The sequence below is a fragment of the Arachis stenosperma genome, chromosome 2 (genome assembly GCF_014773155.1).
Source record: "Arachis stenosperma cultivar V10309 chromosome 2, arast.V10309.gnm1.PFL2, whole genome shotgun sequence".
NCBI lineage: Eukaryota > Viridiplantae > Streptophyta > Magnoliopsida > Fabales > Fabaceae > Arachis > Arachis stenosperma.
In genome coordinates, this window is record NC_080378.1 from 21,199,226 (window position 1) to 21,220,659 (window position 21,434).

Here is a 21,434-nt window from a genome sequence, read left to right on the forward strand (position 1 = left end):
ACAGTACCTGCAAGGGACTCCGATGGTTAAGTTAGCAAGGGTATTAAGCAGATTTTTAGTAGAATCAGAGTATGAGTTATACCTAGGTGCTCCAGTGTATTTATAATGTTGTAGAGTGACCTTTTCTGGAGATAAGATAGTTATCTTATCTTATCTTTTGAGTGGAGTTATCTTATCTTTAAGGGAACCGCCCTTATCTTTCTAGGCTTGGCTGCCTTTGGACTTGGGTCGTGTTCCTCTGTTTGGGCCCTTTTTGGGCTCTCCTGGTGATTTGGCCGACCTCATTTGAGAAGAGGTCGGGTAACCTTGACCCAAAGAGGTCGGTTGACTTGCCTTCAATTAGCCCGGGTCAAACAGCTCGACCTAGGGCATGAACAGTGGCCCTGCTTGAGTGCGGTCTTTCCTTTTGAGGTCGAGTCCTTTTTTAGGACTTCGATCCTTCTTTGGAGAAGCCAAGCTCAAGCACTTTTGGTTGATTCCGTTGAGGCTTCTTGAATGTGAAGCATTTTCCTTCACTCCTTTTAGCTTGAAACGCGCGTTTTTGCATTTGTGCTCTTGCTTTGGGAATGTGCGAGGGTTTTTAAAGCCTCTTACTCCTCTTTTTACCGTTTCCCTCTTTTCATTTTGAATTTCCAAAAAGACTTTACTTTCAGTTTCCTCTTCTCTTGCTTCCTATAACTCCATCTTTTACCCTTCTGTTCTTGCGTTTTCTGGCTCGTCTGCGACTCTTCATTTTCGCTTGCTCCCAAGTTTTTGACGTCTTCGCACTTCTCCTTGTTTTCGGAGGTGACTGTTGGTGCAACCTCGTCAAGTCTTCATTACTTTCTTTACAGGTTGGTCCTTTCCTTTATTTTGCTATTATTTGGATTTGAAAAAGTTTTTATCTTTGTTTGACTTTACGTTTGAAAAGTTTGAATCTTTCTCTGGTTTTGTTGTATCTGGTCATTGTTGTTTCTTCGATTTGTATGAATCTTTTCCTGATAGTTGATGTCTTTTTAGGGTTTTGCATGTTGTTACTGTCTCTAATTGTGTCCTCTCATTTGAAGCTTTGGAATAATGAACTCTTTGATTCTGAAAAAGGTTGCGTCTTTGATGATTTCCATTTGGCATATGATAGTTCCCTTTGTTGATAGACTTTTTGATTTTGCGATTTTGATGACTTTTTGATTCGTGACTTTCTTTTCGGAGTGTCGCTTGTTGAAAGAGGGTTATTTTCTTGTTGAGAGATATCGAGACGTAGACTTGTAGATTTTTCCTGAGTCCTTACTTTGTTACTGCCTCCAAATGATGCCCTTGGACCTTGGGGTCTCTTTTCGCTGTTGTATGCTTTAGTCTAAATTGTATCTATATTTGTCCGAGCTGATTTCTTGATTTGCCTGAGTTGTTTTGGTTAGTAATCAATTTTTCTTTTTCTTACTGTAGGACTAATTGACCCATGTCTTCTCGCAAAAATATTGTCAAGACATTCTCCAAAGTCCCCGAGGGCATGTCTGACTGGCTGGACTCCCTTGTCCTGATGTGCGTTTAAGTGGTTAACTTTGAATACTGTGTGGAGCTTAGAAAACATCACCGGATCTATAGTAGTAGGGATCAGGAGAAGAACTACGAGTTGGTAGCGCCTGACTCTGACGAGAGGGTTTGCTTTCCTTCTCTGACCCAGGGGGAACATCCCATCTTTTTTGCTTATGACTACTTTTTTAGCCAAATGAACATTACCCTTCCTTTTACTTCTTTCGAGACCGATTCGCTGTGGTCGTGTAATGTAGCTCCATCCCAGCTCCATCCGAACTCCTGGGGCTTCATTAAGATCTTTCAGTTGTTATGCCAAGAATTGGATGTCAAGCCTTCTCAAACCCTCTTTCTTTACCTCTTTGTTTTGACCAAACCTGGGATTTCTTCCAAAAAGAAAGCTTCTTGGATTTCTTTCCGATCTGTCTAAGGAAAGAAAGTGTTTTCTATGTATGACGAGTCCTTTAGGGACTATAAGAACTATTATTTCAAGGTTCGAGCTGTTGAGGGAGCTCGGCCTTTTTTCTTAGAGCCGAATAATGAACCTGCCTTCCCCTTATGCTGGTAAAAGAATGTTGTAGTATCTAGATATTCATGGAAGATGCTTGATGAGGTAGAGCAGGCCTTTGTGAATGTGTTGGAGGAGAATTAGGGGAAACCTCCCCATCTCGACACAAAGAAGTTCTTAGGGGATCCCTCACTTCTCCTAGCTGAGCTGGGTAGTGGTCGACTTCTTCTTTCTTCTGCTTTGCTTTGTTTATCTGATTTTGTTTCTTTTCTTCCAATTTTGTAACTTGGTTTTTGCTGTGCTTTTCAGAGATGGTTAAGAATAATGATTCCATGAAGGCCTTTAAGAAGGCGAGGAAAGCTACAGCTGCCCAGAATATCTCGGCCAAGGCTGCTGGGGAAGGATCCTCTCAGGTTCCTCCTAAGAAGCCGACCTTGAGCACTTCTGGGCCGAGGAGGGTGATCCCTACTCCTCATGTTCATTTGGTTGATCCTCCCCAAACTTCTGCTGCTACCTCCTCTCTCACTGCCGGCCCTCCACCAAAGAGACAAAAGGCCGTTGAGCCCTTTAATTTGGACGCCCTGATTTTGATGCTGTGGGGTTTGTTGATCATCAAATTGCTCCGTATGGTGTTATTCCTATGGATGATGTATCCATTCTTCATCATCTGGACTTCATTACCCGAAGTAGCATTAAGATGGCACACATGGGAGCAGCCTTATTTCAAACTGCCCAGGATCTTCCTGTTCATGCGACGAAGGTTTTTATGGAGGAGGCCAAGTCGGAATATTATAGGATCAAAGGTTTGAAGGAGGAACTTGAGGTGAAGGTGACAAAACTAGAGAAAGAGTTAGAAAATGAGAAGGCTCGGGCTACTGCTGCAGTGGCTTCTGCAAATCTGGCTGAGGAGATGGCGCAGAAGCATAAGGATAGCTATGTTCGTACTTATGGTGAGATGGTGGAGCTCAGGGAGAGATTGGGATCGGTTCAAGCTGATTATACCGAGCTCCAGGGCCATCTTGTGGGCAGTGTGACTTCTGCCTATGAGAATTTGAAGGCTCAGGTCCGAGTTTTCACTCCCGAGCTAGACCTATCTCTCTTCAGTTTAGACAATATTGTGGAAGATGGGAAGATCGTCCCTGCCCCGGATGAAGATGATGATGATGTAGACCCTCCTCTTGTGCCATCCGCCAAAGCTTCTGTTGCCCCGACTTTTCCAACTCCTGCGCCTGAGGTCGGCCGTCTCGAGTCCGATTCTGACGTTTAGATTCTAACTCGACCAGATGGAATAGTTGATGCCGTCCCTCTTGCGACTCGTCCTCTTTCACCTCGGGATGCCACCACTGGGGAATCTTTGCATCCTTTGTAGTTTTCTGATTTGCTTTTGTATCTTATGGCCCGACTTTGTGGGTCTTTGAAATTCTGGATTTTTGTAATTAGTAGTTCTTTTGCCTTTGACCTTTTAGTTGCTTTTGTTAGCAACTTTGTTTAGAAAAACAAATGCTTTTGAACTCTTGAGGTCGAGTCTCGGGTGGCCTTCTGAGTCTTTATTATAGTAGCTTTGTTTCCTTTGAATGTGTTTGTTTGCAATCTTTTGGAACTTCTAGGAACCGCAAGAGTGTTGGAGATTTTGCTATTCGACCTCTTTTTTTATTGCCTTTTGTGTTTGTTTATTTCCTGCTTTGGTCGAAGTGACCTTTTGAGGCTAGCCTTGTTCGACTGTTCTTTTTAATATTCTCATAGAACACTTGTGAATTGATTTTGATGAGGTCGTGACTTTCTTTGGGTCGAGTTGTGTCCCTTTTAGCTCACGCCTTCTGTCGATCGACTTCTTTCGTTGAATCTTTCGAGTTATTTCTAGTAATCCATTTGGACCTCGCTTGGTCTCTTTTTATGGATTTACTTTTTATAACTCTGTCGCTTTTGATCAACTTGGGCCGACTTCTTCATATCGGTCCCTTCTAAGTTATTTCTAGTAATCCACTTTTGATAAGGGCTGATCAGGCCTCTTTCTATGGATTACTTTTATAACTTTGTTGCTTTGATTAGTCGGGTCCAACTTCTTCATGTCGGTCCGTCCTAAGTTATTTTTAGCAATCCATTTTTTCTCAGACCTCGTCAGGCCTCTTTCTATGGATCACTTTTTTATAACTTTTTTTCACTTTGGTCGATTGGTCTGACTTCTTCATGTCGGTCCGTCTCAAGTTATTTCTAGTAATCTATTTTTTAGTCAGGGCTGGCTAGGCCTCAGCTTATGGATTACTTTTTATAACATTATCGATTTTGTCGCGATCGGACAGTGAATTTGATCTTCACCTTGCCGACCTGTAGCTTTGTCTTGATCGAGCAGTGAATTTGGTTTTCACTTTTTTCTGATCTTTGTCGAAATTTGGACGATGAATTCGATTTTCATCGTGGTCGGGCGGTGAATTTGTTTTCACCTTGCCGACCTGTAGAGAGGCTTTGTAGAAAAAATCTGAAAAGTTTTATTCAAATAGAAAGTGGACATACAGGAAAAATATATATGTGGGGTTTTACCCTCTTAAGTTAGGCAGTTTTACAGATCTTGGCTTGGTGCCTCGTTAAAAAACCTTTTCAGGAAAAAGAGCGCACCTTTGGCCTAAGATCCTTTATTACTTCCTAACTATAATACCTTCTTAGGTTGCAGGCGTGCCATAACCTTGGTAGCTCTCGCCCCTGGAGTTTAGACACCCTGTAGTAGCCTTTTCCCAGTACCTTTGTGACTCGGTAGGGTCCTTTCTAGTTAGCCGCCAATTTTCCCTCTCTGGGTCGACTTGTTCCGATATCATTTCGGATTAGGATGAGGTCGTTGTTGGCAAAGCTTCGCTGTACTACCTTTCGATTGTATCTTGAGGCCATTCGATGCTTCAACGCCTCCTCCCTGATCTGAGCTCTTTCTTGGATTTTCAGAAGTAAGTCGAGCTCTTCTTTTTGAAGTTGGGAGTTGGCCTCTTCACTATAGAGGATCGTTCTGGGAGATCCGTCTTCGACTTCCACTGGGATCATTGCCTCCATTCCGTAAGCCGGTCGAAAAGATTCCCTGGTCGTGGAGTGTGGGGTTGTCCAATATGCCCATAGGATGTGTGGAAGCTCTTCAGCCCAGGCTCCCTTTGCATTCCTGTAATCTAAGTTTTAGCCCAGCTAATATGACTTTATTGGCGGCTTCTTCCTGTCCATTAGCCTGGGGGTGTTCTACAGATGTGAATTGGTGCTTTATTTTTAAGTCAGCCACCAATTTTCTAAAGCCTGCGTCTGTGAATTGAGTGCCATTGTCTGTGGTGATGGAGTAAGGAACCCCAAACCTTGTGACAATATTTCTATATAGGAATTTTTTACTTCTTTGAGCAGTGGCATTAGCTAGGGGCTCTGCTTCTATCCACTTTGTGAAATAGTCTACCCCTACAATAAGGAACTTAACCTGTCCTGATCCTTGGGGGAAGGGCCCGAGGAGGTCGAGTCCCCATTTTGCAAATGGCCAAGTTGATGTTACGCTGATGAGTTCCTCTGGTGGGGCAATGTGGAAATTAGCATGTCTCTGACATGGTGGACATGTCTTTACAAACTCTGTTGCTTCCTAGGAGAAAGTCGGCCAAAAGAATTCAGCTCGGAGTATTTTTTTGGCGAGAGCTCGTGCTCTGAGATGGTTGCCACAGATGCCACTGTGTACTTCTTCTAAAACTTCTTTTGTGTTGGAGGTCGGTACACATTTTAACAGCGGTGTTGAAATCCCTCTCTTGTATAGAGTATTGTTTATGATGGTGTAGTATTGTGCCTCCCGTTTTAGTCTTTTCGCCTCCTTCTTATCTGTAGGGAGTGTCTCTATTTTGAGGTAGTTAATTATGGGGGTCATCCATCCCTGATCCTAACCTGTTATGGCTAGGACCTTTTCTTCCCCCGAGATTGATGGACTTTGCAATACTTCCTGAATGAGGCTTCTATTATTGTCCTCTGGTTTGGTGCTGGCTAGTTTTAAGAGTGCATCAGCTCAAGCATTCTATTCCTGAGGTATGTGGTGGACCTCATATTCCCCGAGTTGGCCGAGCTGTTCCCTGGTTTTGTCCAAGTACTTTTTCATGGTAGGATCCTTAGCCTGGTAGCTCCCTGTTATTTGTGAGGTGACTACTTGTGAGTCGCTGAAGATGATAAGCTTTTGAGCTCCAACCTCCTTAGCCAGCTTCAAACTAGCTAGTAGTGCCTCGTATTTGGCCTGGTTGTTTGAAGCAGGGAACCTGAATTTGAGGGAGAGTTCGATTTGGGTTCCCTGATCGCTTTCTATTATCACACCTGTGCTACTTCCGATTTTGTTTGAAGAGCCGTCTACGTAGAGATTCTATTCTGTGGGAGTTTCCGGAGTGTATGTGTACTCAACAATGAAGTCGGCCAAATATTGAGACTTGATGGCCGTCCGAGTTTTGTATTGAAGATCGAACTCAGATAGCTCGACTTCCCATTGTAGAATACTTCTAGCTAAGTCTGTCTTCTGGAGAATGCCTTTCATTGGCTTATTAGTCCGAACCTTGATGGTGTGAGCTTGAAAGTAAGGGCGAAGTCATCGAGAAGTTAGTATGAGGGCGTAGGCAAACTTCTCTATCTTTTAATAGTTCAGTTTTGCCCCCTTGTAGAGCTTTGCTGACGAAGTAGATAGGTTGTTGCCCAGTTTTGTCTTCTCTGATCAGTGCTGATGCTATTGCCCGACTTCCTACTGCGAGGTATAGTACAAGTGGTTCTCCTTCCCGTGGTCGGGTAAGGATAGGTGGTTGTCCCAAAAACTTTTTGAAGTTCTGAAAAGCCTGTTCATACTCAGCTGTCCATTCAAACCTCTTTCCTTTCCTTAGGGTGGCATAGAAGGGGAGAGATCTTATGGCTGATCTGGCTAGGATTCTAGACAGGGCTGCCAGTCTTCTGTTGAGCTGTTGTACCTCTTTAACATAGGTCAGACTTTTCATGTCGAGTATTACCCGACATTTGTCTGAGTTTGCCTCAATTCCTCTTTGTGTGAGCATAAAGCCCAAGAATTTGCCAGCTTCTACTGCAAATGTACACTTTGCAGGGTTGAGTCGCATGTCATGCCTTCTTATGGTGTCGAACACTTGTGCAAGGTCGAACAATAGCGACTCCTCATTTTGTGTTTTCACCAGCATGTCGTCCACATATACCTCCATGAGTTTCTCGATATGGTCTGCGAAGACTTTGTTCATTAATCTTTGGTAGGTAGCTCCTGCGTTTTTGAGTCTGAATGGCATGATGACATAACAATAGTTTGCTTTTAGAGTTAGGAATGAGGTTTTTTCCTGAACAGGTGGATACATTGGGATTTGATTGTATCCTGAATAAGCATCCGTGAACGAGAGGTATGTGTATCCGGAGGAGGCATCCACTAGGGTGTCGATATTTGGGAATGGATAGGGATCTTTTGGGCAAGCTTTGTTGAGATCAGTGTAGTCGGTACACATTCGCCACTTCCCATTTGATTTCTTCACCAAGACGACATTAGCTAGCTATAGCGGGTATTTGACTTCTCTTATGAATCCTGCCTCCATTAGAGCTTGTACCTGTTCTTCCACAGCTTGGGATCTTTCGGGTCCGAGTTTTCTACGTTTCTGTTGTACTGGGCGAGATCCTAGGTATACTGCCAGCTTGTGGCACATTAGTTTAGGGTTTATGCCTAGCATGTCTGCGGCTTTCCATGCAAAGAGGTCGGCATTATCCCTTAGGAACTGTATCAGAGGGCCTTTTGTGTCTTGTTTCAAAGTTGCCCCAATGTTTGTTGTTTTGTCCGGGGTGTCTTCGATCTGGACTTCTTCGATTTCACCCTCAGGTTGTGGGCGAAGTTCTTCCCAACCTCGAACTCCTTCGAGCTCGATGGTGTGGATTTCTTCCCTTTTGCCTCTGAGGTTCATACTTTCATTGTAACAACGTTGTGCTATTTTCTGATCTCCTTTTATCGTAGAAATCCCTTCTGGAGTTGAGAATTTCATGTATATATGTGGAGTTGAAACTACTGCTGCGAGCTGATTCAATGTTGCCCGACCTATCAGGGCGTTGTAGGCTGAGCTTACATCGACTACAATGTAGTCTATGTTAAGTGTCCTTGATCAGGTTCCTTTTCTGAAGGTTGTGTGTAGTGAGATGTATCCCAGCGGTTGGATTGGAGTGTCTCCTACTCCAAACAAGCTGTTCGGATATGCTCTGAGTTTTTTCTCCTGTAGACCGAGTTTATCGAAGGCGGGTTTAAACAAGATATCCACCGAGCTTCCTTGGTCCACCAGTGTGCGGTGGAGGTTAGCATTGGCCAATATGATAGTGATGACCATAGGATCATCATGTCCCGGGATGATGCCTGCCACGTCTTCTTGGGTGAAAGTAATAGTAGGGAGATCGGGTGATCCTTTTCCTCTCTCGACATGATATACTTCTTTAAGGTGCCTTTTGTGAGATGATTTTGAGACCCCCCCCACCTACAAATCCTCCGTTTATCATATGAACGTGTCTCTCTGGGGTGCGAGGTGGTCGTTCTCCTCGTCCGACCTCTTCGTCCTTTTTTCTTTTTCGGGGCTCATCCAATTTATTGGTTAAATACCGATCTAGTCGTCCTTCTCTTACCAATTTCTCAATAACATTTTTTATGTCGAATCACTCATTGGTAGGATGTCCATAGATTCGGTGATATTCATAGTATTATGTCCGATTTCCTCCTCCTTTCTTGCTTTTGAGTGGGCGAGGTGGTGGGATCTTCTCAGTATAGCATACTTCTTGATAAACATCCACAAGAGACACCCGAAGGGGGGTGTAGTTGTTGTATTTTTTAGGCTTCTCACCGTATTGATCTTCTTTTTTCTTGGACTCTTTATCCTTATCCCGGGAGGAGTAGGAGAATCCGGATTTTGAGGTCTCTCCTAGTCGAGAGTTTTCTTCCATGTTGATGTACTTCTCAGCTCGTTCCTGCACTTCATTCAGAGATGTTGGATGTTTCTTTGATATGGAGTGACTAAAAGGACCTTCTCGCAGGCTATTGATGAGACCCATAATGGCTTCTTCTGCCGGTAGGCTTTGTATGTCCAGGCATGCCTTGTTGAACCTTTTCTGGAGATAAGATAGTTATCTTATCTTATCTTTTGAGTGGACTTATCTTATCTTTAAGGGAACCGCCCTTATCTTTCTAGGCTTGGGCTGTCTTTGGACTTGGGTTGTGTTCCTCTGTTTGGGCCCTTTTTGGGCTCTCCTGGTGATTTGGCCGACCTTCTTTGAGAAGAGGTCGGGTAACCTTGACCCGAAGAGGTCGGTTGACTTGCCTTCAGTTAGCCCGGGTCAAACAGCTCGACCCAGGGCATGAACACTCAGCAAGGTGCCTCTCGACTTGCATTGGAAACAACAACATCTGTATGGAATAAGAACCAGAGATTCTCAGCATGGTAATGGTGCCCACATATATAATATATAAGGTCCCAAGAAAGCCAGAGGCATTCCTAGAACTTTGACACTCAGATTTAAATCTTGAAGTTTATAAATTGAAAGCCATAAACAGGGTAGGTTATCTTAGATTCTTATTTCTAATTGCTTTCTAACTTAAGCCCTAATTTCTGCCTTCCTCCAGTCCTCCAAAACTCTGGTGCAGAGACAAACAATACAGACAAAGCAAACACAAGTAGGATAAAGAATTAGCAAGTAGCAAATATAGCAGGTAAGCATAATAATCATACAGACAAGTCCAATTAATGCACAATCAAACAAAACACACATATGAATATGATGTATGCCTGCCCTATGGCTAATGATATCATCTGTCGGTTATATAGCCAACCCCGACATGTCTTGGTAGCTAACCGTGGATAGAAACACCATTCGCGAAGCAAGTGGAATAACCACTACTGCTGCTACTACCCAGGTGGGTGTTTATAAGCTCAACCTAGAGCAAGCGGGACGAACCACAACCCTTGCTACTGCCTAGGTATCACAAACATACATTCATTCAATCTTAATCAGATAAACTATTCTTCCATTCAAATTAGCACCTCCCTTAAAACTCGGACTTTGTCACTCTTCTTGGGTCCCATCCAAACCACTCAATCATCCACAAATACATACATATATATTTAACTAACCTCCACAGCCTATCTTCATCATCATTTACTATCAATATTATTTATTACATTGATTATTTATTTCAAAGCTCATCATTATAATTCAATATCATTCATCAATCATCAATCATTGTCATCATCATTATTCATAATCATTAATAATCAATCACCATGCATTTCAACCACCCACTCAATAATTTCCAACAACAAGTCACTAAACCTCAACCTTCCATATCATGCAACTTATCTTATGGTCATCTAGCCTATGTTTTCACAAAATATTATATATTATCTACGTGAAACTAAAACCATACCTTAGCCGATTTCTCTTCAAGCTCAAACACCTCAATTCAAGACTCCAAGGTTCCAAATCAAGTGCTATAGGTTCCAGCCACCAAAAGCACTAATTCAAGTATACCACTTTGCTAATTTGACTTCAATTTCACATATATACAACCTAATGCATATAATTCCATATACATACAAATCTCCAATACCCTAATCTCATTGAATTGACAAATTAGAACGGAAGTAATGATTTCTTACCTTACCCAAAGATTAATTGGGCAAAACCTAACAACTATCCACCGCTAGAGTACCCCTAAACCATCAAAATCACTAAAATCACTCAATACTCACACTAAAACGCGAAGTCAGGAAGGGAAAAAGAAACTGGGTACAATATATAGAATTTTTTACCACTTTGTTTGGATAGAAATAAAGAGGACTCCAAGACGAATGCGTGGCCACTAATGGCTCGTCAATCGGAGCTCCGAATTGAAAATTACGTGGAATTGAATTCTTCGAAGAGGTTAGGTTCTCTCCCTGATTCTCTCTTCTTCTTTAACGTGACTTCAAGGGATGAAATGAAAGAATCAAAGAAGGCAGCTCGTTGTTGATGTTTAATAGGTTGGGCTTTGGGTTCGGTTTGGGTTCAGTTTAATCGGTTCGGCTCGTTTGTCTCAATTTTGTGCCAAAATCTTTAAAATTAGTGTTAAAATTTATATTTTAATTATTTCTACTTCATAAAACTGTAAAATTTAATTTTCTAATTTTTTTAAATAATAATTTATTTATTTATTACTTATTTACTAATTACTCGCAGTTTACAATAGAGGGCCGTTGGAGGTGGCTGCCGGAAAAGACGTTGAAGGAGAAATGAAATGAGAGGGTTAGAGAGAGAATGGGAGACGAGAGGAGAGAGTGTGTGTGTGTCTGCGTAGTTAGAAAGGGGAAAAAAGGTTCGCGATTCGAATTTTGGGCATGTTTATCATGGGATTTATTGGCAGGTAAATCCGACTGTAAAGCTTTGCAGGTGCTCTAAAATACAACGTTTTGCTAACTAAGTTTATCATCAGATCAATCTGACGGTAAACGATGTACCAATTTTTTGTTTTTTCTCCATTTATTATTGGCAAAATTTATCGTCAGAAAATAGAATCTGCTGATAACTTTTTTACTTAATGAATTAATCATCAAATCCACCAGTAAATTAGTCGGTAAATTCATTACTATTATCTAACAATATTCAATATTTTTCTTATAGTGAAATGCATAATCTATGCATGAGTTTGAACGGACGATATTATATGCGAAATGTGTACAATATACATCAAACAGTGATTGTCTTGTTATCAAGGCTAGCATAAAAATATTACCATAAATATGTTAAACATGTTGTGGTTCATTTTCAAATATTAACCTCAAATTAGAAACAATTAATTTAAGTGCATCAGAAAGTATATTTTTCAACAATTGGGATGTAATGAGTAAAAAATGGCCCATGACCCAACTAGGATTGTTTTATTAGTAATTAATTTACTATAAATTAATATAGTAAGAATGTAATTGTAATGAATCATTTTAGTGATTGATTAATTTTTTCATTGGTCCTAATTTGGAATCTTTCTACTCTTTCTTCTCTCTATTAGTACTTATTACAAGAAATACATTGAAAACCGTTAAAATTGTTGTTGTATTTCACATCGGTCATTACCGGAAAATTTAGCATCGGTCTTTGCATTGTGACGGTTAGCAATGTCGTTTTGTCAAGCTATAAGTATTACCATTGAATTAAAGAATCTGTCGCAAAATCCACCAGTGACACTTGGCGCGAATTCAAATTAAAATGACATGCCTATTACTGTAGGACTTTGCGTCAGATAAATTCAGCGTTAATTAAAATTTTGAAATGTGTCGTCATATTCAAATTCAAATATGACGATAAAGCTAACTTAAATTCAAATTTGCACCCACTTCTTCATTTCTACATCTTCCTTTTCTCTCCTCTTTTCTCTCTTTTATCTCTCACCGCCGCCACCACCACCCTCCATTATTGCCACCGCTGACCTCCGACGTGGTTCGTCGTTGCCACCGTCATAGCACTCGTTGCCTCTCCCTTCTCTCTCTTCTCTCACCACCACGAGCGTGCGTCCATTGTCGCCGCCACTGAGGTCTGTCGTGTTCACTATCTCTACCATCATGAGTGGGTCTGCATTAGGGAAGAGCATCTTCAACCTTCTTCAACCGCTACTATTGCCGCCACTGTTGTCACCGCGGAGAAGTGCCGCCGTCACCGCTGCTGCCACTTTTTTTTATATTTTTTTTTTGAAATTCTAAATTTAGCCTAATATGTTAGTTTAGGTTAGATTAGGTTACGTTAAAATTTAAGGTTTAGGATATTAATATATGAATGTTGTTAGATTAGAGTTGATTAGGGTTTATTTACTATTGATCATGGTTAATTAGGGTTTAATTAGGGTTGATGTGGGTTATTTATGATTTAATATAAGTTTATTATAGTTTAATATTGGTTAATTGAATTAATTAGAGTAATTAGTATAGAGTAATTAGAGTTTTATTGATATAATAATTTTGTTAAATTTAGTAAAATTTTGATAGGGTTAAAGTTTAAATTAGTTTAGAGTAATTAGGGTTTAGTTAGGGTTGATTTATGGGTTATTGTTTAAAAAATATGTTTAAATTTGTTTATTAATTTTCAACTTTTACTAATTTTGTTTCTATTTTACAACTTATTTTTTATTTTTAGTTTTATCGCGGATTATTCGTGCTGCTTATATACATGGGTTATTCGTGCAGTATCGAAGTTGGTTTTTTATTTCTAGACATATTAAATTGTTTAATATTTATGATGAACTTATTTTTTTAGGATAGAATTATAGGATGGAAGTGGAAGAAGGTTATCTAGTGGCACCATCTCAAAATTCTTATTTGTTGTAAATTGCAAAATAATAAAAATTGCGCACTACTACGATTAAGATTATATGTTTGGTTGACGAATATTTGTTTGTTTTAATATATGCTTGCAATTGCATTCATTTGAAAATTGAGATATTTTTTGGGTGGTGTCACAATGTACTTGCGTGGAGCGGCACAACCTGGGAGGTGACTGAAAAAATGAATCGAGGTTATTCATTGTATTTAAGAGCATTTTGTGCTATGAGATTTAGAGTCGATATCAACCGATATTTTTCTATAAAATGAAATGGCTAATTAGATGCCAAAAGAAGAAAAATCTGCGATATTAGAGTTTAGATTCGGGATCTGATTACGAATAAGATATTAGCACTCTATATCGTTCGTTTTTAATGATTACCATTTATTCTTCTAATATATATATATATATGAATTATTTATATTTATTATTTTGATAATTAAATCTTATCAATGTAATTAGCGAGAACTAATTTCTTATATTTTGATATTTTTGTATAAAAAAGTTTTTATTTTATACCGTTATTTTGTTTAAAGATCGACTTTAATTAACTAATGCTCATGATTAAACTCAAAATAAAACCATAGGAATTTCGGACATTTTTTTTTTGAGAAATATTTTATTTATTTTTAATATTAAGAGAACTAATACGTTATATTTTAACAATTTTATAAAAGATGGTATTACCATATTGTTACAAAAAAAACAAGTTTAGCCAACACTCATGATTAACTTAAAAAAAATATATTAATTTTAGTCGCACGTTATATGTGTTAGCTAACTTTTGGTTATAACATGAAAACAAATAATTTAATTTCTCATCTGTATTCATATTTTATATTTTCTAAAAAAATAAATAAATAATATGAAGAAAAAAGAAAATAAATATTCAATTTCAAATAAAAAAAAAATAATGACTCAAAGAAAACTAATAATACAAGGTGATTGCTCTCATACCTAATATTTGTGATTAAATTCATATCCTATTTTTGCGGACCAACATAATATAGACATATGGCATCATTAATGCCAGTTAATTAATAATTAAATGATTTTAAAAAATTAAAATTTAATATATTTTAAAAATATATTAAATATTATTTGTGTACAAATACAAATACATATATACTTTAATCATATATGATTAACTATGGTTAAGTATTTTTGTTTATTAAAATTAATACAAAATTAAAAAAAAACTCTTCCCTTTTCTGTCACTAACTCTTTTATTTTCCATCAGTTTTTTTCAAAATACGACTTCTAACTCAGAGCACTTCACCCTTAACTTTGAGGTCTGAACCTCTCCCACTATTGTCGTTCACTGCCGCCATTCACTACCGCTCACCAACATCGCCACATCCTTTGTATTTCTCACTCCTTCATCTATCTCCATTTCCATCACTGTCTATCCCATCCTTAGTTTCTGTGACCCCAATTATAGCATCTCCTGTTTCTGCCTCCAACAGTAGTGTCGTCGTCGTCTCTCACGTCTTGAGCCTCCGTGACCCCTGTATCCATCATAGCTGCGTCTCCATCACCGTCTCTGACGTCCGAGACCCCTATTCAACGGTGACATTAGGTTAGGTTTTCATGCTTGAAATTATTTTCTGTTCACCCTCTGTTCAAACAATGAATTTTATTTTTTTTGGTTATTCGGAATTGTTTCGATGCTTGCATGTTCAAACCATGAGTTTCATTTTGTTGATTCCTTTTGGTGATTACCAAATCAGTTATCAGGATTGCCAGTACATTTAATTTATGGATCAAACTTGTTGCCATGAATACAATTTTTTGAGTTGTATGTCTACTATATAAATTGATCTTTTAGATTAATTGTTATTTTTTAATTTTATATTAGTTCTACACCTCTTATAACTTTGGCATACCAGTTAATTATATCAGGTCATTTAAATAGTTGTTAGTATTTTTTTGTTTAAACTTTTAGAAATTTGGTAATGAACTTGCTGGGATAAAATAGTTTGAGTTCTTACAGAAGCTTGCATATAAATATTAGATCTTGAAATCACCAAGAACAGCTTAAATGAGAATAACTTGTAAAAATAAATTTTTAAATTATAATTTATTATTTAGAATACATTTAGTTTTGGCTTTTTTTTTTACATATTTCTTGTAAACTTTATAAGTATCTTAATTAACTATTTTGGCCACCTCAATTGTAATTGATTAAGAAGGATGTGATAAGGAAGAAATTTGGTTCAAGAAAGGGAGCTGACCTTGTGTTTTGTTTTATTAGTTAGTGAGGTATTGTTTTATTGAGGCATTGACTATGTAGTTGATTGATCTTAGGATATTTGATATAGCTACCACATAAAATTTATTCTCTGAATCATGGTTGAATGCAGCTTAGCTATGTTTGAAGTTTCAGAATTTGACATATCATAAAGTTCGGTTAAGTTTTTTTTCATTTTTGTTTGGAGTTTTGGAACATGATATATCATAACTGTCTAATTTAATTTAATTTTTTTTCTTTTATGTTCGAAGGCAGCTTCATTCTTTCCATTCTTAATTTTTTGTATCTAATTTAATTTGGTTGTGTTCGTCTTCCACCTTCCATATCTATAGACATTTAAAAAGTTTTATATTCAGTTCAACTAGTATCTCTTCCTTGGTTATCACGAGTTGTGTGGAGGTATTATTGATTTCAATTCATCACATCTCTATTGTCAATTTACAAACCACACCCAAATAAAAAGGAGAGAGAGAGTTAGCAAAATTGACTTATTTTTCTTGGGACTGTACAGAAGAGTGCTGATTTCATTTTCAATCGTCTAAAATTGCCGCAATTTTTTGAATTAACCTATATATAAAATAGAAAGAGCATTGTGAGTTACGACTTAGATTTGAAAAAAGAGAAGAGATTGGGATCAATTATTTATTTTTGTAACATATTTAAACGAGTAAGTATTTGAAGTTATTCACTTTTAAAATTGATTAGTAACGTATTATTTATTTTTATGTATTTATATTATTTTTTATATTTAATAAAAGAAATTATCACATAATCTCACTTGTATTACTTTTTTAAAATCATTCTTTTAAAAAAGTATTCTTGAAACAAATAAATAATTTATGTTTTAAAATTTAAATTGAACTTGATTAGTATCATATTAATTACTTATTATCATCATAATGATTAATAACCATTATTTAACATTTATTCTCACCAATCAAGTATAAAATAATAATGTACAAGTGTAATTGTTCGTGTCATGCACGCGATAAGATTAAAATTATAATTTTAAATTATTTTTTAAAATTAATTTGAATTATAATAATTTGATTTATAAAAAAATAACATACTACGCATTGTTTTATTTAATCTAGTGTTAATTGGATTAATTCTAAAATGGTTATTAATCGATTTTAATAATCTACTTTCATCAATAAGTCAGACATATATAGTAAATGTGATCATAAATAATATAATAATAATTAAATCCACCAACAAATATATTGGCTCTTATCACACTATAAAACAAATTAAATATAAAGGCTATTAGCACTTATAAATCTATAAAATTATACTGTCTTTGATTCGCGCAAGAGTTTACTTATCAAATAAACTTAAAATATGAACAAAAAATATTTATAAAATGGGCCTAACATCACTTGAAATAATCATGGAAAATAATGAGCTTACCTTATTATCCATGAGAACTATTTCTATGTAAGTCGTCTTGTTCTTGTCAAATTTGGATGAGACTTTCCATAACCTATATATATATATATATTGGTAGTTTTTCTTAATATATACATATACATAAATAATTCTATACATATATATAAATAAAAAATATATAAATTATATTTTGTTAAAGTCTATGTTACTAGTTATTAAAAACATTTAAACCACATATATTAATTATTTTTTGTTATAATTATTTCGTTTTATATATATATAATTATTTTTTATTATTCAATTGTGTAATAATTTTTTATTTTTTATATTCATATATATTCCTCAATCTTGACCCCATTTATACGCATATTAATAGTTTTTTTTCTAATAGTGATGTTTTAATTTTTCGTTTTTCATTTTTTACGTATCTTTCTTTTTTTTAAATAGTGATGTTTTAATATTTTTTTTAAATACATTTTTCTTAATAATTACATTACTAATCTGAAATATAAAATGAGAAAAAAAGGTGATACATATATCCAAGAAAGAAAATAAACTTAAAAATTAAAAAAAGAATTTTTATATTAAAAAATGTAAAAATAATATATTCAAAAAGAATAGTCGTAATATATAAATTGAGTCAACAATTTAAATTTCTCTAAAACTAATTTAATCAAATACCAATATTAGAAATAAATTATTTAAATAATATTTAATCTATTCTAGTCCTTAAACACGTATAAATTAGAGTCATTCTTGTAAAGACAACAAACTGAAACAACATCGTAAGTTCCAATATTTAGAATTCATGCAAATTCAAACCATTCCATCCCTTGTTCTTTAAAAATCTTCTGTATCCCTGATAGAGTTGAATCGCAATTCCTTTCATGGAAAAAGAGTTACGGAAGTGGCTTTGATGTGTTGGAGATCGAAATTTGGAAGTCACTATTTATATTTGAGTGTGACACTCATTAAACCCTAAAGGCCAAATAAAATAGTATCTCTAGTTTTATTCTCATTTAATTCTAAATCAAAAATAATAATGACTTATTTAATTCAGCATTCATAATAATAAATGAGATGACCATTATATAAGTTATTTAATGTAAAATAGCTTAATTTACGATTATAATTAATATATGTATTACCCATAAATAGATTAAAAAATAATAATTTCTAACAAACTAATCATTCAATTTGAATTACAATTAATTGATTGATAGAAATTATAATAAATTGTATGATGTTTAAATAATTAACCAAATCAATTAGTTAATATAATTAATTTATTATAGTAAATTGAATTTAATGAGTTAACAAAAATAAATCGAAAAACACCATCGAAAATATGCTAGTGATGCCACGACAGTTTTATCATTAAGTGCATAAATTTAATTTTTATATAATAGAATAGATATTTATAGATTATTATATTAAACACAAACTAAAAAAAACACACTAAATAAAATAAAAACATCAATGGTAAAATATAACCTAAAAGATCAATTAAATTAAAAAAAAAAATCTGTGATGAATTATAATAAATCTATATATGAGAAGTAAAAGTAAAATAAACAATTAAAAAAAAGTAAAAAGAGCAATTAAAAAAAGTAAAAGAAGATAGAAAAGATAATGTGTGGAGTAGATAAAAAATGTATTGCAATACAATATTAATATAACAAATTAATACAAAGGATGAAAGAGAAAAATCAAAATACGATCTTATTAAAATAATTTTAAAAAAATATTTAAAAAAAATCTATTAATCAACTTTTATAAAAATATTACAAAAAATTTAAATTATCTTTAAATAAAATAATAATACCCTTAAGAATTATTAATCAAAATAAATAAAAAAATAATATAAAATAAAATCATAAAAAAATATTAACAAAATTAAAATAAAAAAAATAAAAAATTACAAATTATCTTAAGTACAAAATAGAGAAAGAAAAAAGGGATATATAAAATAATAAGATAATAAATTTAATTAATTGATTTCATTTATTTCTTTTCTTTATATATTATTTATTAAATAATTTAATATTTATCTCGATCAAATTAAATAATAAATTAGTTATAATTAATTTGGTTTAATGAATCAAACATAATTTAAAATAATTTATATTTACTCTAATTGAATTAAATATTTGAAGTTATGATTAATGTAATTTAATGAATCAAATAAAATATTAAATGATGAAATATTTATCCTAATCAAATCAAATTATATAATTTATTAGTTATAATTAATATAATTGAATGAATCAAACACATTAAATTAAAAAATAATTTAGTTAATTTGTGTCTTAAGAACACATTTTAAAAATATTTATTTTTCAACAACTTGTATAAAAAAAAATTTAATAATATTTTTAACCTATAGTCTAAAGATACATTTATAATAATCCATTAAAAATTACTTAATTAGTTAATACAAATAATTAGTATAGTTGATTTTGTTTAATAAATCAAAAGAATTAAATGTGAAAGAAAGAGATAAAGAAAAAGTGAAATTATAAAAACGTGTAGCCATTAAAAAGTAATAAAAAAGTTCTTTTTAGTTTTTTATTTATTAATTATTAATTTATTATAATTAATTTCACAACATTTATTATACGTTATTCATCTTACAAATTGATATCAATTACAATTAATTGATATCAATTATAGATAATTAATTATGATTGATATAACTCATTTCGCTATACTTTCTAAATAAATAATTAAAAATGAACGCCTCAATTTTTCGTTAAAGTAGAATAAAATAAAATACATAAATTGAGTAGATATAAATCCAAAAATTATAAAATTTTATTAACAACTCAAATAAATTAGTACCATAAAACTACCTTTAATTTCTATTTTAAAAATAATTACTGATCTTTTATTCATTTAATTATTAATAATTTAAATAAAGTAATACCCTATAACTTATTTTGTTATCTATTTTAAGTAATTACTAACATTATATTTTTTTAATTATTTGCTTGTCTTATTTATCATTTATGCTTTCAATCAATTATATTAATAAACAAATAAATTAAATTAACTATGATTATACTTGGACTATTCAACAATTCAACATAATCTTTTTAATTTGGGATTAACTACTAATGATAGAAAATAAAAAATATAGAATAATTCAATATTATGAATATTAATTATTATTGTGAAATAACCTAAAATAAATTTATTTTTAAAGAAATAATCAAATATTATTGTTAATTATGGAATAACCTAAAATCATAATGCATTTTATTTTTAAAGAAACAATCATCCATTAATATCTATAAATAGAAACTAATTAATTGATGGAAATTATAATAAATTTATTTTAAAATAGACATTATTTTAATTATAATAATAAATTATCCTTAATAATTATTGTTAGAATTTAATAATCTTTCATATACCTTACAATAATTATCTATAAAAAAAATATATATATCCTGAAAAAATTATTAAATAAATTTATTTTTTTGTCCTATTTTCACATTTAAAAAATTTATTCTGTCTTTTTTAATTGTTATTATGTTATTAGAATTGTTAAATAGTATTAAAAAATTCTTTAAAAATAGAAATAGCGACGACACTTTGAATAATTAATTTAATAGAATTAAATTTAAACGAATAAGATGATTCAATCAATTATACAAATAATAACATATTTATAAATATTAATGATGAAAATAGTCTCACTAATGTAAATGATCAATACAATAATTATATGAAAAAATAACTAATTACATAATTGCATAATTTTCAAGATCATATATAGTTGAATCTAATGGACAAATAAAAAAATATCTATATGATAATATCCTAATATTTTAGCATACTATAAATCATATTATAAATTTATAAATCATATTATAATTTTAAGTCAACTCTTTAAACACATTATAACATAAACCATCTAAAAAGATACACCAAATTAACGAATATCACATGAGTCACAATATACACTCTAAATTGTTACGATATTTCAAATAAAAAGAACATCAATACAGAGAAATCAATGAATATAATGAAAATAAAGAGCAACAAAGAAACACATAAAAAAATAATAATAAAGAGAATCAATAAAAATATTAACATATAAAATACATACATGAACAATGTATATATTAATTATGAATAACAAAAAAAAAGATGATATATATATATATATATATATATATATATATATATATATGCACCTAATAATAAGGAATTAAAATAGACAAAAAATTTAAAAAATATAAAAAAACAAAATATATAAATAAAAATAAAAGAAAAAATAAATAAATAAATTACAAAAATTGTACCATGAACACAAAAGAAAGAGAGATGGGAGAGAGGGAGGGAAGAAGAGAGAGAGAGAAAAGTGAGGAATGAGTAAAAAATATTTAATCTTGTATAAATAGATGGTATCGAAAAAATAAACTAATTAACTTA